Source organism: Lithobates pipiens, unplaced genomic scaffold (genome assembly GCF_037356315.1).
Source record: "Lithobates pipiens isolate NorthernLeopardFrog02 unplaced genomic scaffold, aLitPip1_a1.2 Scaffold_8, whole genome shotgun sequence".
In the NCBI taxonomy this organism is placed as follows: domain Eukaryota; kingdom Metazoa; phylum Chordata; class Amphibia; order Anura; family Ranidae; genus Lithobates; species Lithobates pipiens.
In genome coordinates this window covers 381,643,311-381,667,877 of record NW_027507903.1, presented here as the reverse complement: position 1 = coordinate 381,667,877, position 24,567 = coordinate 381,643,311, and the positions used below count along the sequence as shown (strand labels likewise).

Here is a 24,567-nt window from a genome sequence, read left to right as displayed (position 1 = left end):
CAGTCATTCAGACCGCCATTGCTCTGCCTGTCTGTTTTTTGCAACTGGAGGAGATTGAACTCTGTGACCCAGCAGACCTCTTGTGTACCGATTGTCAGGTATGTTCAATAGGTAGTTGGTGTCCCCTATACGGGTGAATACCTTGTACCTAGGACAATATCTGCCATTTGTGTGTCGTTTCCTTTTTATTGATTCATCTTTTTATTTACCCAACTAATATTGCAGGGGTTCCTGTCCATCTGTTTTTCACTGCACAAATCACGCTTTCAACTATTGAATTTGAACCAGCAAGTTCTTATAAGCTGAGCCTTGGCTGACCCTATTGCTCTACTAGATTTAGGTAATGGCATATTTGCCTATGTTTGAATGGGGTACGATTTATATGCGTACACATACTTAGACCTTTTATGTTTGTTTAGGTCCTATTTTTGGCAGCTTTCCCATGACCTCCGAAATAGACCGCCCATGCATCAAATTTTGGGCTCTGATCTTGATCCCAACATATTAGAACATAGTCGAATGGGACGCGCAGTTGTATTACTAATATGGTGTGTAGGCGAAATCACATTTTGGACATATATTGTTTATACGATAAACGTGTTTCAATGCTTTTTTCCTGACCTTTGTATATACTCTATTGTATCCTGTAACTTCAAACTATTTTGTCTTAGTGTTAGTTAGCATGGATTACATCCATGCATGCATCCAATTTATTTTGATGTATGTATTTATTTAATTTACAGTTTATCTACTAGATATACCAACTACTCCTGAGGAAGCTCATTTTCGGAGCGAAACATGTTGAGTGGTATATTGTATAAGCTCCATAAACTGTATCAAAATCCTTAATCAAATAATGTGATTAAGTGTTTTTTATGATTTATATTGTTTTGTCTCTTATGTATAATAAAAATGTGTGTTATTTTTATGCTATTTCACTCTATTTTATATTGTTTCTATTATGATATATCAGCACCTTGAAAGTCCCTAAGGGTTAGATCCCTTGCCCCTGTTGTGTTTTTTCAGATCTAAAAACATATGTAAGGACTGAAGGGATTAGAATCCCCATAGATATGGGATCGCTCCTACCAACCCATGAACAGTTGGTTGGCGAGTTAGGGCGGAAAATGTTGCCCCCATTGCGGCCCCACATTGCTGGAGATAAAAAAAATGTAAAAACACCATAAAAAATAAAAAAGTTATCAACCTCTAGCACATAGGATCGCTGTATAGAGGAAAACTACTGTATACCATGTCTTTTGCCAGATGAGTGATATTGGAATACAAGCGGGTAACCCAGACAATCTTACTTCCAGGCGACAGCCTTCATGGGATTAAGGATGTGGTTGCTATCCTTTAGGTACCTCGGCAAAGAGCACACCAAAGGTTTCAATTGGCCATCCAACTATTGTCCCAAACGCTCATTTAAAGAGTCTATACCCATAATAATAGACTTACCCTGTAAAGGGTCCAGGCCCTCATGGGTTTTGTAAAGATTATGGCAGGTTGGCAAAAAAACAGGACATTCAGGGAACCCATGGCCAGATGGACAAGATCCTGCTCCACACACTTCTGGAATTTGTACATCCCAGTGGTGCTTGGTTGTATGGGGTAAAAATCTGATCGATTCTCAAAATTAACCTTCTGTAAACCAAGACTAACAGTGTCCCCTAGTGAAGAAATATGGAATCACTCATCAGCCAAATGCATCAAATCCTTACATACACCAATGTTACTGTAAAGAAAAAAACATTAAAATGTAATCAAAATGGGAGAAATATCAGGTCTATCATCACTGTCACCCGTTGAAGCAAAATAGTGCTTCCTGATGGTGACATTGCACATTAAACTATTGATATCCAACAAAGTACCAAAGGTCAAATTGTTGAGTGCTTGTGGCTGGGTTCACGCTATTGTGATTTGGATTAGGGTTTCACTGCATCCAATTCGCTTGTCAGGAGATTGTAACCGGTTCTCACATCTCCGGCGTGGCTCCAGAGCAAATTGCATACAAGTCCTGTGCATCTTCTGATCCTTTTCAGGTCCAAATTCAGTCAAAACTTGGACCGTAATCAGATCTGAAATGGTGAACAGGACCAGTCCCCTGCTGTGAGCCGCTCCGTACCTCAGTGTGAACCCAGCCTCTAGAGAGCAGATCTCATCAGGAACTCGAGGTGACACATTTATTGATTTTTACGTATTTGAGCTCTGAGGGAATAAGAACCCTTTCTTTATTTCCTCCTCTCCTTGTCTTTTTCCACCTTTCTTGCATTCCAATTTCATCTTTCCTCGATGTATCCCATTTTTTGAAGGAGCCGGTGTACTGGTTTGACCAGTTCCTGGATTGGTGGTCTGTTCCGTGGAGTTATCTGGACCAGAAATTCAAACTCCATATTCAAGAAACAGACCCTCTTAGGAGGAAAAGATCATGAATCCAACTATGTTTATACCTGGAAGTAAAATTGCACATGTATAAACATTGCTGGATTCATGATTTATGGCCTGGAAATGCTGATAGATTCCGACCAATGGCATAATGTCCTGTGCACCTAGCAGGAAATCATGCAATCTCTCCTCCTGGATCCTTTTTCGGTTCCAGCATGAGAGGAGAGAGAATTAATATTGAGTACACAAGCACTACACTGACACCAAATCACAAACATTTTACTCTCTGATCACCCCCCCCCCCCAGTTAACCCTTTCACTCCCTGTCAGTGTCACCAAGTACAGTGTACAGATATTTTACTTATCACTGTATTGGTGTCACTTGTGACATTAAACAGCTTAAGGGGCAGTTAGCGGTAGTTGGAGATAGGCAATATATGGTGGGTGCCCTAAACCTATCTCCAACTACCGCTAACTGCCCCTTAAGCTGTTTAACGTCACAAGTGACACCAATACAGTGATCAGTAAAAATTCTGTACACTGTAATTGGTGACACTGTGACAGGGAGTGAAAGGGTTAACTGGGGGTGATCAGGGAGTGAAATCTTTATTAGGTTTAGGGTACCCGCCATATATTCCCTAATAAAGATTTCACTCCCCGATCACCCCCAGTTAACGCTTTCACTCCCTGTCACAGTGCTATTAGTACAGTGTACAGGTTTTTTTTCTGATCACTGTATTAGTGTCACAGGTGATGCTAGTTAGCATCAGCCTTCTATAAAGTCAGGTCCCGTCGCATATTCCCTAAGATTGAACCCCTTGATCACCCCCAGCTAACCCTTTCACTCTGTCACAGTGTCATTAGTACAGTGTACCAATTGTCAGGTCTACCAGGAGTATACTGTTATCCCAGTATCAGGAGGAAGGGCGGTTGAGACCCTGCAGCCAGAAACATGGGACCACAATGGGAAGTGCAAACAGACTAAATCAAGGAACACCAAACAACTCACAATTGGTATAGATTGAAGTCAGCAAACCCAGACCAGAGTAATCCAAGAGGCAGGGTCGGGAACAGGCACAGTCGGCAACAGTGATCAGTGAAGTCCAAAGGAATAGTCCAAGAAGTGTAGTCGGGAACAAGCAGAAGTCAGCAGCAGAATTATAACATGTTAAACAGCAAAAACCAGGAAATGGGACCTATACTAGGGCGAAGACAGGAAGGGGAAGTGATCATTTATAGGGTCACTAGATCAGCCGACTGCCTACAGCTGGTCACAGGGTGGAGCCAGCATCCAAATTCAAGGAGCAGAACATAAGGATTCTACCTTAAAAACTTCCCATCCCACCTATAGCAATACAATGGCCGCAAGGTGGCTCTGCGCACGTCCGCCGCATCACTCGGGAGACAGTACGCGTGCCTGGTGGTCACGATATCTACCGGGCTGCTATTGCTTGCCACAAAGCAGGGATGGGGATCTGTGTGTGTATATAGATACACCGATTAGTCACCTCCCCCAGTCAGAATCACATTTAACCCATTGATCGCCCCCTAGTGGGTTAATATAGGAACATAGGAAGATGGGTTAATGTAGTTAGAGGGAGTGGAAGGGGCTTGCAGAAAAGGAAGGCCAGTCCTGTGTTTGTGCATCAAAACAAATTTGCAGAGTTGGGTGAAAATGTGGAGGTGGCAAACACAGAGGTGGCAGCCCTAGATGTCACTGCTCCCCCTAACAGCCGGGAGAGCAGCCCATCTAGTAGAGGAAGTGAGGGGAGTGCAGATAGGCCTAGACAGTTGGTGGTTATAGGGGATTCTATAATCAGAAGGACTGATAGAATAATTTGTCGCCAGGATCGCCTCAACCAAATAGTTTGCTGTCTCCCTGGTGCTAGGGTTCGGCATGTGGTGGACCGGGTGGATAAATTACTGGGAGGGGCTGGGTATGACCCAGCAGTCTTGGTCCACGTTGGAACCAATGACCGTATACATGGAAGGTGGAGGCTCCTTAAGAATCAATTTAGAGAACTAGGCTGCAAGTTGAAGGGAAGGACCTCCAAGGTGATATTCTCTGAAATATTGCCTGTGCCATGCGCAACACAGGAAAGGCAGGGGGTGATTAGAGAGCTGAATGCATGGCTAAAGACCTGGTGTAGGGAGGAAGTATTTGGGTTTCTAGAGCACTGGGCTGACTTTTCATTGGGGTGCAACCTATATGCTAACGATGGTTTGCACTTGAATGGAAGGGGGTCTGCTGTGCTGGGGGAGAGGTTTATGGGAAGGCTGGAGGAGTATTTAAACTGGGTTTGAGGGGGGAGGGTGAACCAGAATTACATTGGGCAGACAGGTCAGTTAGGGGTCAGACATTAATGGAGGGTGGAATGGGGATAGATGGGGGGTGGGATATGGCAGGTGGCAAGAAATTTCCCATGTTGCAAACAGCCATTGAAAACTATAGGGCAATTTGTACTACTAAAAACAATAGGAAAAACACCAGAGCAAAACGTAATAATGCATTAAAGTGTTTGTACACCAATGCCAGAAGTCTGCCAAGCAAAATAGGTGAGTTGGAAGCTGTGGTGCATGAGGAGAGCTATGATGTAATCGGCATTGCTGAAACTTGGCTTCAATCCTCACATGACTGGGCTATTAATATTCCTGGCTATGCACTCATTCGGAGAGACAGGGTAAAAAGGAAAGGTGGCGGGGTCTGTCTCTATGTGAGAAGTGATCTCAAAGCAAGTGTGAAAGAGGACCTGGTGGATGGAGAGTGTGATGAGTCTGAAGCATTATGGGTGGAACTGCATTTAGATGGGTGTAGTTCAAAGTTAATCGTTGGAGTTTGTTATAGACCACCCAATGTTAATGAGGAGGTGGAGACTCAGCTCCTTGCACAGATGGAAAGGGCTGCAAGGGCTGGGACAGTGATAATAATGGGGGATTTTAACTACCCAGAAATTGACTGGAGTAATGGCACTGCTGGGACAGTTAAAGGGCAAAAAATGATAAACCTATTACAGGACAATTTTATGGTCCAGTTTATTGAGGCCCCAACTAGGAATGAAGCTCTGTTGGACCTGGTAATCTCAAACCATGCAGAGCTTATTACTAATGTCTAGATAAAGGAACACTTGGGTAGCAGTGATCATAACATGATTTCCTTTGATGTTAGCGCTAAACAAGAAATACATACGGGTAAGATAAAAACACTTAACTTCAAGAGAGCAAATTTTCTAAGGATGAGGGCTGCTCTCCAGGACTTAGACACAGAGAATATTTGCTTCAATGGGCACAGAACAGAAATGGGAATTCTTCAAAAAGACTATTTGGGACCTCACTGCAAAGTATATTCCCATGGGCAATAAGTTTAAAAGGCTAAAAACAAAACCTATGTGGCTCACAGCCAAAGTTAAAAAAGCTATAAACTATAAGAGAAGAGCTTTTAAAAAATATAAAAATGAAGGATCACTAGTGTCATTTAAATGTTACAAAGAATTTAACAGAATATGTAAAAAGGAAATCAAGGATGCAAAAATTCAAAACGAACGACAGATTGCAAAAGATAGTAAGACAAACCCCAAAACATTCTTCAAATATATTAATAGTAAAAAGGACAAGTCTGAGCATGTAGGCCCTTTACAAAATAATCTAGAGTGGGTGACTGGGGACAAAGAGAAGGCTAATTTATTAAATACTTTCTTCAGCTCTGTGTACACAAAAGAGCATGGGGGAGCGCATGTCCATAATGGGGGTGATAGTGACACAGCCCCAAATGATCCACAATGGCTCAAAAGCGATATGGTCCAGAAATATTTGGACAGAATAAAGGTGGATAAAGCACCTGGCCCTGATGGCATCAACTCACGGATCCTAAAAGAATTGAGCTCTGTAATTTCAGAGCCATTGTATCTAATTTTTAGGGACTCATTAATGACGGGAATAGTCCCACTGGATTGGCGCAGGGCGAACGTGGTGCCTATATTTAAAAAGGGATCAAAGTCTTTACCAAGTAACTATAGACCTGTTAGCTTAACTTCTATAGCTGGGAAGATACTGGAGCGTTTAATAAAAGACCACATCGACGAGTTCTTGCTGAACAAAAACACTTTAAGCAACAGACAACATGGATTCATGAAAGACAGAAGTTGTCAGACAAATCTGATTTCTTTCTATGAGGTGGTAAGTAAAACCTTGGACAGAGGGGTTGCGGTGGGCGTGGTATACTTGGATTTTGCAAAAGCATTCGATACAGTTCCCCACACACGGCTCATGTGTAGTGTAAGGTAAAGTCTACAGGTTTGGAAATAGTTTGTAAATGGATAGAAAATTGGCTAAAAGACAGAATTCAGAGAGTCGTGGTTAATGATTCTTACTCTGAATGGTCTAAGGTTATCAGTGGTGTACCCCAAGGTTCAGTGCGGGAACCCTTACTTTTTAATATCTTTATAAATGATATTGGGTCTGGGATCAAAAGTAACATTTCTGTCTTTGCAGATGACACCAAGATATGCAGTGGAATAACATCCTTACAGGATGTCTCCAATTTACAAGCCGACTTCAATACACTGTCTAATTGGGCGACTATGTGGCAGATGAGGTTTAATGTTGATAAATGTAAAGTTATGCACTTGGGGGCTAAGAATATGCATGCATCATACATGCTAGGGGGAGTACAACTGGGGGGATCCATAGTGGAGAAGGATCTGGGGGTTTTGGTACATCATAAGCTCAATAATAGCATGCAATGCCAAGCTGCTGTTTTCAAAGCGAGCAAAGTCCTGTCTTGTATTAAGAGAGGTATGGACGCCCGAGAGAGATATCATTTTGCCCCTGTTCAAATCATTAGTAAGACCTCACCTGGAATATGCAGTTCAGTTTTGGGCACCAGTTCTCAAAAAGGATATCGGGGAACTGGAGAAAGTGCAGAGAAGGGCAACCAAACTGATAAGAGGCATGAAGGAAATCAGCTATAAGGAAATATTAGAGGAACTGAATTTATTCACTCTTGAGAAGAGGAGAATAAGGGGGGATATGATCAACATGTTCAAATATATTAGGGGTCCATATAGTGAACTTGGTGTTGAGTTGTTCTCTGTACGGTCAACCCAGAGGACAAGGGGGCACTCTTTACGTCTAGAGGAAAAGAGATTTCATCTTCAAGTACGGAAAGGTTTCTTCACAGTTAGAGCTGTGAAAATGTGGAATAGACTCCCGCCAGAGGTGGTTCTGGCCAGCTCAGTAGATTGCTTTAAGAAAGGCCTGGATACTTTCCTGAACGTACATAATATAACTGGGTACTAACATAGGTAAAGTTGATCCAGAGAAAATCCGATTGCCTCTTGGGGGATCAGGAAGGAATTATTTTTCCCTGCTGTAGCAAATTGGAGCATGCTCTGCTGGTTTTTTTTTCGCCTTCCTCTGGATCAATTGTGGGCATAAAATTGGGTATTTGGATTGTACGATTATTTTTTATTTATTTTTTTAAGGTTGAACTGGATGGACTTGTGTCTTTGTTCAACCTGACTAACTATGTAACTATGTAGTGTTAACCCCTCCCCTGCCAGTGACATTTATACAGTAGAATTCTAAGGTTCCTGTAGAATGGTCAATGGTCCCAAAATAGTGTCAAAAATGTCCGATCTGTCTGCCGCAATATCAGTCACAGGATCGAATCCCAGACAAGGCGTGATACAGATCTTTTTTCTGATCACTGTATTAGTATCATGGATGAAGCCAGTTAGCGTCAGTTAGGCCTCATTCACCCTAGAGCGTTTTGTAGCTTGAAGCCTCAAGCTACAAAACTTTGGAGCGGGGAAAAAAAGAAAATTGATTATTCTCTATGGAAATGGTCCACATCTCCACTCCAAAATGCTTAAGACAGAAGCTCCAAAACGCCTGAAGCTCAAACAAGTTCTGGAACTTTTTTTTTGTAAGGCAGATTTGGCCTTTCTGCTTTTTACATTGATGACCTTTTGATCTGTACAATGTCTGTAAAAACGTGGTAAAAAAACATGGTAAAATCACGCAATTATCTGCCTGAAGCTAAGCTCAGGTGTGACTGGGGCCCAAGCGTCAATCCAAGACAGCGTCAGCTTTTAACCCTTTGGTTGCCAGCAACACTAAACACATACGCACATACACTATCCACTTCGCATCCAGGCCAGTTCTGACACTTTGCTTCTGCATGTAAAAATCATTTTTTGTCTGGAAAATTACATAGAATCCCCAAACATATTTTTTTTAGCAAAGACTCTAGAGAACACAATGGCGGTCATTGCAACTTTTTATCTCGCACGGTATGTGCGCAACAGTTTTTCAAATGCATTTTTTTTTTTTTTTTTTTTAACAAGAAACAGTTTCATGCTTAAAAAAAACAAACACACACACACACACAGTAAGGCCCCTTTCACACTGATGATCCGTTCAGGCCCGCCTGTCAGTTTTCAGGCGGACCTGAACGGATGCTCCACAGAGCTCTATGGAGCGTCGGATGTCAGCGGTGACAAGTCCGCTAACATCCGAGCCGCTCCGATCCAAAAAAGTGTGACGGAGGAAAAAGCTATTTTTCCATCCGTCTGCGGATCGGATCAGGTGACGACGGACACTGCGGTCCGTCGTCATCCGATCTCCCATAGGGGAGAGCGGCGCTGTGACAAGTCTGTCCCTGCGCAGTGTGCAGAGACGGACCTGTCATCTCCCTGCTCAGCGGGGATCGATGGAGTGATCCCCGCTGAGCAAACGGATATCCACGGGGCGTATCGGCAGTGATCTGCCCCGTGTGAAAGGACCCTAAAGTTAGCCCAATTTTTTTGCATAATATGAAAGAAAGTTACGCCGAGTAAATACATATCCAACATGTCACGCTTCAAAATTGCACACATTCGTGTAATGGTGCCAAACTTCGGTACTTAGACATCCCCAAAGGCGATGCTTTAAAAAATTTTTACTGGTTACATGTTTTGAGTTACAGAGGTCTAGGGCCAGAATTATAGCTCTCGCTGTAACGTTTGTGTCAACACCTAAACTTTGTGGTTTGAACACAGTTTTTATATGTGGGCGGGACTTGCGTATGCATTCGCTTCTGCGTGCGAGCAAACGGAAACAGGGCACTTTAAAAAAAATAGGATTTTTGTACTCACCATAAAATCCTTTTCTCTGCAATTCACCGACCTGACACAGCTCCTCTCTGTAACTAAATGGGTTTGTTAGCCTGCCATTAGGAGAACTAGGCAAACATTGTAACACAATACACCGAACTTTAGTCCCGCCCCAGGGGGCGGACCCTGTGCTAACAACCCTCCCTGCTCCCAGGCAGAACTCAGTACGTGAACAAACAGGATAACAGAGAAAAGGAGGGGGGGTGGGTTGCTGTGTCAGTCGGTGAATTACAGAGAAAAGGATTTTACGGAGTACAAAAATCCTATTTTCTCTTATATTCCCCTGAACGACACAGCTCCTCTCTGTAACTAAATGGGACGTCCCCAAGCAGTGCCAAACGAGGGGTGGGAAAAACAACATAAAAACTTCATCCATCATGGCAAGTCGGAACTAGTGAAACTAAACCCACAAAAAAACAGAAGTGTGTGGAAAAACCACCATATAACCGTGTATCCTCAACAGGAGCGGTCCCCAAGACCGCAACATTGTGGAAGTAATGCAACCGAGCATTAACAAAACAGCCCTGCGTTTTTATCGGGGAAAAAAAAAACAGGAAAAAAATCTCAATTGCATATATGATTGCAACTACATGGCCGTCTGCAAAACTTTGCGGCCAAAACAGGCATCAGCCGATGCACTGACATCTACCTTGTAGAACTTGGTAAACGTATGGACAGACGACCAGGTCGCCACCTTACACACCTGAGCGACAGACGCTTGGTGTCGGAAGGCCCAAGACGTTCCGATTGCTCTTGTAGAGTGGGCCGTGACCGGAAAGGGGGGCACCTGCCCCTTTAAGGCGTAAGGCTTGTACGACAATCTGTCTGATCCACCTGGAAATGGTGGCCGACGAGACCGCCATACCCTTCTTTGGACCAGCCACCGAAACAATCAGCGAGTCTGACTTCCGAAAGGGAGCCGTGGCAGAGAAGTACACCGTCAGAGCCCTAACCACATCGAGAGCATGAAGGGCCACCTCTTTGGGGTGCTTCGGCTTAGGACACAACAATGGTAATACAATGTCCTCATTGATATGAAAAGCCAAAACCACCTTCGGTAGAAAGGATGGTTGCGGACGCAACACCACCTTATCCCTGTGGGTGACCAGTTAAGACGACTTGCATGACAAGGCCGCCAATTTCGAAACCCTCCTGGCCAATGCGATGGCCACTAGAAAGACCACCTTCTGGGAAAGGGTCAACAGGGGAATATCCCTGATATTGTCAAACGCCAGCTTCTGAAGCACCGACAACGCCAGGTTCAAATACCATGGGGGTAACAGTGGACGCTAAGGAGAGACTACATGCTGTACCCCCTGAACAAAGGTACTCACTGAGTGAGACGCCAGGGGTTGCTGAGAAAAAAAAATAAAAAATAAAAAATAAAAAAGACAGCCAGGGCTGAAATTTGCCCCTTAATGGTGCTCAACGCCAATTTCTGGTCTACTCCTTGCTGAAGACACAGCAGGATCCTGGATATAGAAAAGGAGCGCCAATGCCACCCTTTCTTCTCCTCACACATGGAGATGTAGGCCTTTCAGGTACGATGGTATATTTTCCGTGAAGATTTCCACGCCCTTAGCATAGTTGCAATCACAGAGTCCGACAGACCCCGGTTCCTCAGCACCTGGCTCTCAATAGCCATGCCGTTAAAGCCAGCGATGGTAAAGCAGGGTGAAAGATTGGACCTTGAGATAGGAGGTCCTCTTACAACGGCAGTCACCAGGGAGCGTCTGCCACCAGACGCACCAGGTCTGTGTACCAGGGCCGCCGAGACCAATCTGGGGCAACCAGGATTACTGGGATCCCCTCAGCTTCCACTCTGCGAAGCAGACGGGGCAACGGTTTTAGTGGAGGAAAGGCGTACATCAGCTGGTACTGATTCCACGGAGCCACCAGCACGTCCAACGCATCTGCCCACAGATCTCTTGTCCTGGACATGAATCTCGGCACCTTCAGATTGAGACAGGAGGCCAATAGATCCACATCTGGTGTACCCCATTTCAGGCATAGCAGCCGGAATATCTCCTGATGCAACGCCCATTCTACTGGGTACATCATCTGACGACTCAGTCCGCCTGCCAATTTTCCACCCCCGGGATGTAAATGGCTGACTGGGCCGTAACGTGTCGCTCTGCCCACCGAAGTATGTGAGCGACCTCCCGAGCAGCGGCTGAGCTTCTTGTTCCCCCTTGGCGATTTATGTACGCCACAGCCGTGGCGTTGTCCGACTGTATCCTGGTCGGACATCCTTGAAGACACGTCGACCATGTGTGGAGGCACAGCCTGATCGCTCTCAGTTCAAACAGATTGATCGGCAACCTGGATTCGTCCATCGACCAGAGGCCCTGAGCAGACTGCGTCCGTAGTGATCACCGCCCATTTCAGAGGAAGGAATGATTTTCAGGACTGAATCACCTGGGACCTCAACCACCAGATCAGAGTCCCTGACTGGCTGGCTCACCTGGACCTGTCGATCCAGGGACAACGGAGATTTGTCACATTTTGTCAAAATCTCCCTCTGCAGGACTCTGGTGTGGAACTGGTCATAAGGTACTGCCTCGAAGGAGGCTACCATGAGCCCCAGCACTCGCATGCAAAAACAGAGTGACACCCACTTGCGGTTCATCAGTAGTTTGACCGCAGATCTGAGTCTGCAATTTGTCTGAGGGGAGAAAAACCCTTGCTTCCCTGGAGTCCAATAGTAAACCCAGGTACTCCAGACACTGGGTCGGTACAACCACCAACTTTAGGTTCAACAGCCACCCAAATTATCGCAGAGTCTGCATGGTGATCGCCACATCCTCCTCTAATTCTGAGGCAGAAGATGCTCTCAGGAGATCATCTAGGTAACCCAAGATCGCGATCCCGCGTTGTCGCAGCAACACCAATACTGGAGCCAGTACTTTGGTAAAGACTCGGGGGGCTGATGCCAGGCCAAAGGGAAGAGCCACAAACTGGTAATGGGCTTCCCTCGACTGCCAAACGCATAAATTGTTGATGTCGAAGGCATATGGGTATGTGCAGGTACGCATTCTGGATGTCCAAAGACGCCAGGGAGTCCCCTTGATGGAGTGCAGCGACTACTGAGCGAACTGATTCCATTCTGAACCTCTGCACTTTTACAAAGTAATTGAGGGCTTTTAAGTCCAAGATTGGACGTACCCCTTCCTTCTTAGGAACCACAAACAGATGAGTAGAACCCCTGGAAGCTTTCCAATTCCGGAACTGGTACAATCACCCCCTGATTCAGCAAGTCCCTTACTGCCCCTAGCAGGGCCTCCCAGCGAACCAGGGAAGCGGGTATGCTGGAGGGGAATAATCTGTTTGGCGGCCAAGTAAAAAATAATAAAAAAACTCTTGTAGCCTGTGGAAATCAGGTTGCAGACCCATTGGTCGGATAACCGGAAGGTCCACCGGGCTGCAAACTCCCGAAGGCGACCCCCCACCCGATACGCGGATGGGGCAAACCTTCACGCAGTAGCACTTTTGTTGGCAGGCTTGGGGTTCCAGGGACTCTTGACTGTCCGTGGACGTCCTGGGAACATTTTGTCGAAGCACTAGGCGGACGAAAAAGCCGCATGTGAGCGGAAAAAGAGGGCCCTTGCCTGCAGCGTGGCTCCTTAGCCTTCCTGGCCTGTGGGAGTAGTGTACTCTTACCACCCGTGCCATTTTTAATAATGTCATCCAACGAGGCTCCAAAGAGCTGCTCACCAAGGAAGGGAAGATCCGTCAGGGCTTTTTTGGATTCCTGGTCAGCAGACCAGCATTTAAGCCAAATCAGGTGCCTCAGTACCACAGCGGACACTGAAGCCTTGGATAACAGAGGGAGAGTATCCAGGGCCGCGTTACAAACGTACTTAAGGCCTTGCACTAGTTGGTCTGCTAGCTCCACGCAGACAGGGCAGGCGTTTTGCTCTCCCTATTCGCGGTGCAAAAGTTTTGCCCACTCAGTCAGTGTCTGCGATACCAGTGCGGATGCCAGTATTGGTCGCACGGCTGACCCCACAACCGTAAACAAGGAATGAGCCACTGCCTCGGCCTTCCTGTCCATGGGATCTTTGATTGCAGGAGTCCCCTCTACCGGGATCGTGGTTACTTTATTTAACCTGGATAATGGGGGTCCACAACAGGAGGAGCCAACCATTTCTTGAGAAGGCTTTCCTCAAAGGGGTAACGCACCATGTGTTTGGGGACCGAAAAGGTCCTTTGCGGCCGACCCCATTCCCTGTAGATGAACTTATCAAAATAAGCCAAATACAGGAACACCTTAGGTGAACGTGCTGGCTTGCGGGACCCAAAAGGGACCGATACATCAGCAGAGGGATCTGCTGGCTCCTGGATCTTCAGGGTATCACGCACAGCTGTGATAAATGCTCCAACAAGCGCTTTGTCGCCCCCGGATGGGGAATCATCCTCACTGTCCGAATGGTCCTGGTCAGCCTCGTCAGATAGGTCAGAGCAGGGGTCACCAGCCACAGCAGAGCCCGAGTCTGCATCCGAGCTCTCCCCAGACGACAGGGGGGGGGGGGTAGGGGACTTTTACGCGCACCCTTTCCTTCCACGCACCACCTCTTTTTACCAACAAAAGAGTTAAGGACCACCGTCAGGATGTCCATGGGCACAGCGCTATCCGCAGGTGACCCGCTTGCAATAGCCTGGATTTCGGGAGAAAAAACACCAGTTTCTGAAGCCATGCTGACCCTAGCCTGTCTGCCACCTGCAAGGGGACTTAGGACAGTGAAGTCCCTACCCGCCTGCTGCTACCATGTGGGGGGGTACCTAGCGCCGGACTCACCACCTTGGGGCGTTCTGTGAATGTTACTAGCCATGCCTGTAGTCCCTAGGAGGTTACCCACTTGCAGAGTGAAGAAACTGTCGGCAGTATCTGTATAGAATAGCGGTGAAACTATCTGCAGAGCCTGCACCAGCGTTCAGGGAAGAGCCATCCAGCATCCTGTATACACAGTGGACACAGGAAAAAGCATGTGAGAGCACATGTAAAGCTGTCACAAGAGAACTGCGGTGAAAAGAGCGCTCGGGCTTAAAAAAAATGGCCGCCAATGCAACTAATAGGAAAAACCTATAAAAAACGGCTGCTGAGGCTCACAAGGGGAACCTGCTTTGCCCATAGTCAAAATGGCCACCGACAGCACCATGCGGTGACAAGAAAAATCACAGAACAGTGCTGCCTGCATTCAGCAAGAACACCTCCACAGACACCTTTTGGGACCCTCGCCCCCCCCCCCCCCCCCCCCCAAGACCAGGACCAACGCTAGCCGCACAGAGCCCCCTACAGGTGAGAGACCCAGCAAACCACACACACACCGCCCACAGCACATGCAGCCACCCACCCAGAGGGGGGGAAGGAGGGGAGATAGGGACGTGGGAGAGAAGAAAAGGAGGTGAGGTGGCCCCCAAATCGACCTCCCAGGGAATGGCCAGCTGCTCACCCCACTGAAGCAGGGCGAGCCGTACTTACCAGTCCTGAAAAGCTGGGAGACATTCCATCACAGACCTACTCCTGCGCAGTTACAGGGTTGCTGCTGGCCCGGTATACATTGATCAATACATCAGTAGCTTGGTCATATGTATACCCCGGAGCATTGAAGCTCATTGACCACCTCTGGAGCTGAGGTATGTCTTGGCCTGCCGAGCCTTAGCTGTAGCCTGCACACGCTCGATGGCCGGACTGGGGAGACTACAAGGATAACTTAAAGTGGAAGGCCACCCTGAAAAACAAAAGTACATTAAAAATTAGCAAAAAAATCTGAAAAGAAAAAAAAGATTTTTTTTTTAAACTTACCAGAAATGCCTGTTGCTAGGTATATCGTCCTAATCTGCATATTCCTCCTCCTCCTCCGCGGTGATGTTCAGTCTTCTCCCCTCCGTGCGGCGTCTTCTGGGTAATGGGTCGTGCTGTGTTCTGGGAACTGTGTGTCCCAGAACACAGCGTGCCCCATTCACAAAGCGCTGCGCGACTCGCGCATGAGCAGTAGGAAACAGGCAGTGAAGCCGCAAGGCTCCACTGCCCATTTCCCTTAGTTGAAATGGCGGCGCCGGGACCCGAGAGCCAAGGAACGGGTCAGCCTCGGGCCGCCGACATCGCGTGCGCCCTGGACAGGTAAGTCTGCTTATTAAAAGTCAGCAGCTACAGTGTTGGAAATTTTTTTTTTAAAGCTGGCCCTCCTCTTTAACCAGCCAGTCACCCAGCCGGTAGTTGATAGAAGATCCCAGGATCTTTCATCTTGCGCAAAAAACATAAAACCTGCATCAAAAAAATTCACCAAAGGGCCCGCAGGGTTTCTAGGTCATTCTCCTTCACTAGGCAAAATAAAACCTTCTGTTTTGCCTTGAGTTCTGCCTGGGAGCAGGGAGGGTTGCTAGCACAGGGTCTGCCCCCCGAGGCGGGACTAAAGTTCTGTGTATTGTGTTACAATTTTTGCCTAGTTCTCCTTATGGCAGGCTAACAAACCCATTTAGTTACAGAGAAGAGCTGTGTCGGTCGGTGAATATAAGAGAAAATATTAAAAAAGAAGAAAAAGTTTTCGGGACTTTAAATGAGGCTGGCACTAAAGGAATGCCTGCCTCCATCCCTATCAATAATATATAAGGGGAGAGAACAGAGTTGGGACTTTAAATGAAGCACACATCAGTAAAAGAGTAAGTCAAGTGACTATAATATTTATTTAATAAAGTCCATGATATGTTATACAAACATTTTGGGCATCAACCTCTAAAATGCTCTGGGCATACAGCCTCCACACAATAACTCATGGACTAATATTACAAGGTAAATTACAATCCAATACACATTGACATGAAATACAGAAAGCAGTAAATGCATATTATAAACGTATCCTACTGTGGTTGAACCCAAAATGGCCAGGATAACCATGGTAAGTGAATACTAGATTAAAAAATTGATTAACAATGCCTAAATGATGAATTATAAAATGGAGAGGATCATATAAATCTTAATATTCCATGATTGAGGTAAAGGGTAATGGCCAACGGCTCTACGCGTTTCGCGGTATTCCAACCGCTCATCAGGAGCATGCATCATGGAATGATTCTGCAAATTATATATGAGAATAAAAATAAAAAATAATGAATTGAATTATTAGATAAAAATTGGCAAAGTAATTTAATTATTATAATTAATTTCAAGGTTGGGCGTCCAACTCACGTCTGCATCAGCGGGCCAGTAAACCAGCATCTGGGTCCACAAAAAGAGCCGCAGTGCATAGCCACCAGGCACCGAGGCTGCCAGCGGGAAAGGTAACCACCAACATAGGCACTTCCAGGGTGGGTAGATGCAATGCCTGTGAAATGAATGCAAATATCTATATGAGGAATCTATGTGTGACAGACCAAATAAGGATCTGTTTGTGTGTGAAATATGTGTGTGTGGGAAATTGGTAAGGTGGCAATGGGCAAGGAAAAAATAGATTAAAATTGAAATTAAGAAGGAAAAAAAAAAAAAAAACATGAGTGAACTAACAACTTGGCTAACACAGTGGTCACAATAACATAAAAAGTAAAAAGGTATAGATGAGGGAAAAACTAAGCTAAAATGCCCATTGCCACCTTACCAATTTCCCACACACACATATTTCACACACAAACAGATCCTTATTTGGTCTGTCACACATAGATTCCTCATATAGATATTTGCATTCATTTCACAGGCATTGCATCTACCCACCCTGGAAGTGCCTATGTTGGTGGTTACCTTTCCCGCTGGCAGCCTCGGTGCCTGGTGGCTATGCACTGCGGCTCTTTTTGTGGACCCAGATGCTGGTTTACTGGCCCGCTGATGCAGACGTGAGTTGGACGCCCAACCTTGAAATTAATTATAATAATTAAATTACTTTGCCAATTTTTATCTAATAATTCAATTCATTATTTTTTATTTTTATTCTCATATATAATTTGCAGAATCATTCCATGATGCATGCTCCTGATGAGCGGTTGGAATACCGCGAAACGCGTAGAGCCGTTGGCCATTACCCTTTACCTCAATCATGGAATATTAAGATTTATATGATCCTCTCCGTTTTATAATTCATCATTTAGGCATTGTTAATCAATTTTTTAATCTAGTATTCACTTACCATGGTTATCCTGGCCATTTTGGGTTCAACCACAGTAGGATACGTTTATAATATGCATTTACTGCTTTCTGTATTTCATGTCAATGTGTATTGGATTGTAATTTACCTTGTAATATTAGTCCATGAGTTATTGTGTGGAGGCTGTATGCCCAGAGCATTTTAGAGGTTGATGCCCAAAATGTTTGTATAACATATCATGGACTTTATTAAATAAATATTATAGTCACTTGACTTACTCTTTTACTGATGTGTGCTTCATTTAAAGTCCCAACTCTGTTCTCTCCCCTTATATATAAGAGAAAATATGTTTTGATCACTTTTATTGCCATTACAAGGAATGTAAACATCCCTTGTAATAGGAATATGACATGACAGGACCTCTTTACAGTGAGATATGGGATCAATAAAGGCCACACATCTCACCTCTAGGCTGGGAAGCCTAAAATAAAAAATAACGATCACGGCTTGCCAGCCGAGGCAGCATCGTTTTTTTTTTTAATGCAGAGGCCAGGCGTGATGTCATAACATCACACACAGCCTCCGACGATCAGAGAGACTCTTGTGAAGATCTAGTGAAGAGGCCTACAGGATACTGAGCATGACAAATGAGAGAGATGGAGAGTCCTCACTGTCAGATTCATGCTCAGTATTTGAACCTGTCGAGAGCAGCGGCACCATGACAGATAGCTCCGACGATGGAGTAGAGGTCCCTGCTAAGGTCAGACATACCCAAACCCCTTCCTCTGTTGCTCAGAGACACTTGCTTCTTGGGAGGAAAGCAATGGCAAACCTAGACAGCATTATTAAAAGCAGACACATCAACCTACACACAAAGTGCCATAAAGTCAAACCTATAGTATTCCCAATAGTAACCTATAGCTGTGAAAGTTCGACCATAAGAAGCCTGAATGCCAAAAAATGTATGTTTTTGAACTATGGTGCTAAAGAACACTCTTGAAAGTCCCTTGGATGGCAAGAAGATCAAACGAGTCAATCTTGAAGCAAATCAGCCCTGAATATTCACTGGCAGGACAGATCCTGAAGCTGAAATTTAAATACTTTGACCACCTAATGCGAAGAGAGGACTACTTGGAAAAGACCCTGACGCTGGGAAACGTGGAAGGAAAGAGGAGGATGACAAAAAAAAAAAAAAAGATGGATAGATAACTTCACTTCAATGGTTTTCGATAAGGCTAAGAAAGCTCCGGGAGGCAGTGGAGGACAGAAAAGCCTGGTGTGCTATGGTCCATGAGGTCACGAAGAGTCAGACAAGACTGAACAGGGGTTCAATACTTTCAAAAGGCATGTCAACACTTTTCTCGTCTTAACACGAAGAATGCACCAGCTGATTATTATGAAGCAGAATCTAAACGACATAGTGGAGCAAACAGCTTTTACTTCAGAGCAGAAAAAGATAGGACTTTTAAAATCCTTGATCATTGATGATTTTTTCTCTCAACAAAGAGTTACTCTTCAAGTTTATGGAGATTTAGCCACTTAAACGGCATTTCCATTAAAATTGGCTTACATGGTCAGATTGAAAAAAGAAAAAAGTCCATCCATCCAGTTCAACAAAAAATACAATCCCTTATACACAATCCTTAACCCACAGTTGATCCAGAGGAAGGTGAAAAACCCCAGCAAAGCATGCTCCAATTTGCTACAGCAGGTGGAAAGATTCCTTCCTGATCCCCCCCACCCCCCCAGAGGCAATCGGATTTTCCCTGGATGAACGTCACCTGTAAATGTCGGTACCCAGTTATACTATTATGTACATTTAGGTAAGAATTCAGGCTTTTTTTAAAAAAAAATCTACTGAGCTGGCCAAAACCCCATCTGGAGAGAGTCTATTGCACAATTTCACAGCTCTTATTGTGAAGAGACCTTTCCGTATTTGGAGATTAAATCTTTTTTCCTCTAGACATAAAGAGTGTCCCCTTGTGCTCTGTGATGACCTTAAAGTGAACACCACCACCAAGTTCACTATATGGACCCCTTATGTATTTATACATATTGATCGCCTTAACCACTTAAGGACCGAGCCTCTTTTTTTTTTATATGTGTCGTTTACAAGTTAAAAAAAAAATTTTGATAGAAAATGACTTCAAACCCCCAAACATCACAGTTTTTTTCTAACACCCTAGAGAATAAAATTACGGTCGTTGCAATACTTTGTCACACCGTATTTGCACAGCGATCTTAGGCCGCGTACACACGCGCGGACTGTTCGCCCAACTTTGTCCGCTGAACAGTGTTTGGGCGGACAGTCCGCTCGTGTGTGGGCTTTCAGCGGACAGTTTCAGCGGACAGTTGGACGGACAAGGTTTTTCGGAAATTCCGTAAAACTGTCCGCTGAAACCTTGTTTCAGCGAACAGTCCGCTCGTGTGTAGGCTTGTTCGTCAAACAAAGTTGCGCGCATGCTCAGAAAGGATTTTCACGCCGAAAGCTATAATGCAGTGTATAGGACGTCGTATTTTTCGTCCCGTCGTACGTGCCGTTCACGTCATCGCGCACGGTTTCAGCAAACTGTTCGTCCGTCGTGTGTGGCCATGTCCGTCCATGCTAAGTTTGAGTGGACTGTTTGCCGAAACTGTTGGACGGACAAAGTTGGGCGAACAGTCCGCGCGTGTGTACGCGGCCTTACAAGCGCACTTTTTTGGAAAAAAATACGCTTTCTAAATTAAAAAATAAGACAACAGCAAAGTTAGCCCATTTTTTTGCTGCAAGTGTTTTTACATGTGCCCTATGTTTTAACATTACAAAACTTAAAAAGTATAGCAAATAATGAAAAACTATATTAAAAGAATATTTTAAAAACCTGTAATTGATTGCTATGCTTTAGAAACCATTTATATACCCCGAATGAGTATGATCCAATCCAATTCACCACTAGCATTGCTGTTAGCCAAAGTATAATTCAAATTTGACCTATATGTTAGATTTCAACCAGATGACCCCACCATTGAGCTTCACCCCTGACTTGATCAAACTTAGCTGCATGAAATTTAGGGTTAGTGTTTCCTATCAGGTTCAGGGGTTTATGGATAAGGTTTTCCCTTTGAACAAGTTTAGGGTTATGGTAAGTAAGGGTTATAGTTTCCTGTTAGGGTTTCCCATTAGAGTTAGGGGGTTATGGTTTTCCCCTTGAACAAGTTAGGGTTTCCGGTTAGGGTTTCCCCTTGAAGAACCAGTTAGGGTTTCCAGTCAGGGTTAGGGTTTCCCATTATGGTTAGGGTTTCCCCCTTGAATAACAAGTTAGAGATAATTGAAAATATTTTAAAAATTGCAAATAAAATTTTCATTAAAAAAGGCAAAAAAAATGAAATAACACATACAGCTAAAATTAAAAATGAAAGCAAAACATTCTATCAATTCCAAATAAAAAATTAAATATATTAAAAAAAATGAATTACATTTTACATAAAGAAAAAGACAAAAAAAGTATAATATATATATATATACATACATATATATATACACACACACACACACACACACATATATATATATATATATATATATATATACACACACACACACACATATATATATATATATATATATATATATACACACATACACACACACACATATTTATATATATATACACACACACACACACACACACACACACACACACATATTATATTATATACATATTATATATATATATACACACACACACACATACATATTATATTATATACATACACATTATAATATATATCTATATATCTATCCACACACATATATATATATATATATATATATATATATACACACACACACATACATACATACATACATACATATATATATATATACACATACATACATATACACACACACACTAATCAATTGCAATTTAAAAACTAAATATATAAAAAAAAAATGCATTTTTTTCCCTCATATGCTCATTATGGGATTCATAGTAAAAGCATTGAAATTGAGGTAGATGCAAGTACACTGCTGCACTCTCAGCTGCTGCTACTCTGGTCTCACAGAATGGCTGAAATAGTGAAATACAGTTTTTTGGACTTTTGGAGTGTCCTATGATATTATCTTAAAATAAACGCTCCTAGACGCAAACATGGCAAAACGGGCATTTTTAAACACCGGTTAGAAGCTGTTTGAAAAAAATTTGTTCAGAGGAGGTTGCCTCCACGTCCCGTGTACATTAAGCCTCATGCCGCGCGCACACGGTAAGATTTTCCAACAACAAATGTTCGATAGGAGCTTGTTGGAAATTCCGACCATGTGTAGGCTCCATCGGAAAGTTTCCATCGGAAATTCCGACAAACAAAATTTGATATCTGGATCTCAGATTGTTCCAACAAGATCCGTTCTCGTAAATTCCGATCGTGTGTACACAATTCCGATGCACAAAGTTCCACGCATGCTCTGAATCAATTTCAAGAGGGAAGCACTTGGTCTGGTAAAACTAACATTCATAATGTAGATAGCACATTCATCACACTGCAAATTTTTTAAACTTTTAATGCAGCGCATTCTCCTTTTTTTATAATGCTAGAATAATGAAGTTAATGAAGTTGTTTTGCTGCTGATAGTCTCACAGAGTTCTGAAAAAAATATTTCTTTATTATTTCCCGTGATCTCCTGAAATTTTTTTTATTTTTTTACGTCAGATCTCCATAATGATGGAAATGGAAATAAAAAAAAAAAAAGCACTATAAACAATTTTTTTTATCAAAATCTCCTGCTTTTTTTTTTTTCTAGTGCTCTCCATAATATTGTTTCTCGTTTGGGGGGCCAAGTTACCACAACACCATTATTATCTTGTATTTTTTAACCTCACGGAGGTTGGTTGGTGTGACATTGTATTTAGGAAATGTACCTGCCTACTCACAAACGGTCTTTTTTATTTTTTTGAGTCAAACACATTGGCAAGTATTTGTGAATCCAAAATAGCCATTTATTATGGGTCATAATAAAATAAAGAGGAAGGCAATGCTGGAGAAACTTGTGAAATTTGCAAAGCCTTTGTACCCCAGGGCACACAATTATTTTACAGCCAAAATTGGTAGCATGAGGAGTCCATATAATAGTGAGCACAATTCGGTCCCGGATTACAAGAGATCAGGAACAGCAGCAGATGACATATGTACCCAGGCTGTGGTCATACCACAGCCTGCATCTTGTCAGATCAGACTGAACCCAGGTCATCACACTCTTCTCTTCCTTCCAGGCTTGCTTCCAGACTGTGGTTTTGGAGTTGTGGCAGGAGGTGGAGGAGATGGAGGATGGTCAAACTCACACAGGTGGGTTTTGGTTGGCTCCTCAACCCCCTTATTTATTTAGGGACAGATACATAATTTCCTCACAGATGAGGTGTTGATCCTCCTCAATTTCCTGCATTTTGCATGCAGCCATGGAGGCAAAGGCCTTGTGAAGAGTGGGGGTGGTTCTGAGGGCAGCATTAGCCTCCCAAATCAGCCAAAGTGCTGCCTCCTCCACATTACTCCCCTTCCTGGGCCTTTTGGTTGGAAGGCAGAGGGGAGGGGCCTGGGATTCCGTCAGGCTACTGGGCCGGGCCATATCCTGGCTGCCAGTTTCCCGCGCCACCTCCTGGCTGCCACTTTCCCCTGCCACCTCCTGGCTGCCACATTCCACAGCCACTTCCTGGCTGCCACATTCCATGCCCTGCTCCTGGCTGAGGCTTTCCTGTGTTTGAAAAAATAGACAGTTTTAGCTTTTTATTAATCAATCACACGCAATTTTCAGCTCATGACTTGCAAACTAAATGTTAACAAATAGAAAAGACCATCATTCTGACCCCAGCATTTTGCATTCTTGTTCCAAATATTTTTGGCCATTACGGTCTACTGATATGTAAAACAATTTATTAATCAGTTATTAAATATTAATATTGATCAGCAATTAGTGATCAATAACAACATCTAGTTAATATCATTAATTTTACAACAAGAAATATGTAGAACAATGCTATACCTGTTTCAAGCTGGGCTCCTCCACTTCTTCCTGGCTGGAAGACCCAAGTTGGACATCGGAAGCCTCAGCTGGGGTGGAACGAAGCATGAAAGGTAGGGTTGAGAGTGACTGCCTGACTTCAGTCTGGTCTGACAGAAAACGCAGTGTCATATTACCACAGCCTGGGGACATAAATGGCATCTGCTGCTGCTCCTGATCTCATGGAAACCAGGACCTTATTTTGCTCCCTATTATACAGTATCTCACTAAAGTGAGTACACCCCTGACATTTTTGTAAATATTTTATTTTATCTTTTCATGGGACAACACTGAAGAAAGTACACTCTGCTACAATGTAAAGTAGTGAGTGTACAGCTTGTATAACAGTGTAAATTTGCTGTCCCTTCCAAAATAACTCAACACACAGCCATTAATGTTTTAACTGCTGGCAACAAAAGTAAGCACACCCCTAAGGGAAAATGTCCAAATTGGGCCCAATTAGCTATTCTCCCTCCCTGGTGTCAAGTGACTTGTTAGTGTTACATGATCTCAGGTGTGAAAGGGGAGCAGGTGTGCTAAATTTGGTGTTATTGCGCTCTCTCTCTCATACTGGTCACTAGAAGTTCAACATGGCACCTCATGGCAAAGAACTCTGAGGATATGAAAAACGAGAGTTAGACTTACCGGTAACTCTGTTTCTAGGAGTCGTCCAGGACAGCACTAGAGAGATAGGCTCCACCTCCAGAGGCAGGAAACACAAACCAGATCTTTAAAGGGCGGTCTCCGTCCCTTCCCCTTCAGTCTTGTAAACGAGAACTTCCCCGGAAACGGCTTCTGTAACGACAAAAACACTTGTCCAGCATTATAACAGCATATAGGGTGGGAATCCATGCTGTCCTGGACGACTCCTAGAAACAGAGTTACCGGTAAGTCTAACTCTCGTTTTCTCTAGTCATCTGTCCAG

At 44.0% G+C, this 24,567-nt stretch overlaps 1 protein-coding gene and 1 long non-coding RNA gene across 4 annotated transcripts in view; one reads left to right on the top strand and one right to left on the bottom strand.

The window, feature by feature from the left end:
* The window catches only part of LOC143964150 (deoxycytidine kinase 2-like), a 321,867-nt gene that overhangs the window by 163,096 nt on the left and 134,204 nt on the right, over positions 1 to 24,567 (bottom strand). The window lies entirely within an intron of this gene.
* On the top strand, positions 17,172 to 17,896 carry LOC143964151 (uncharacterized). Its single transcript, XR_013271075.1, has 2 exons — positions 17,172 to 17,363; positions 17,478 to 17,896. It is a non-coding gene; the product is annotated as an uncharacterized LOC143964151 (long non-coding RNA).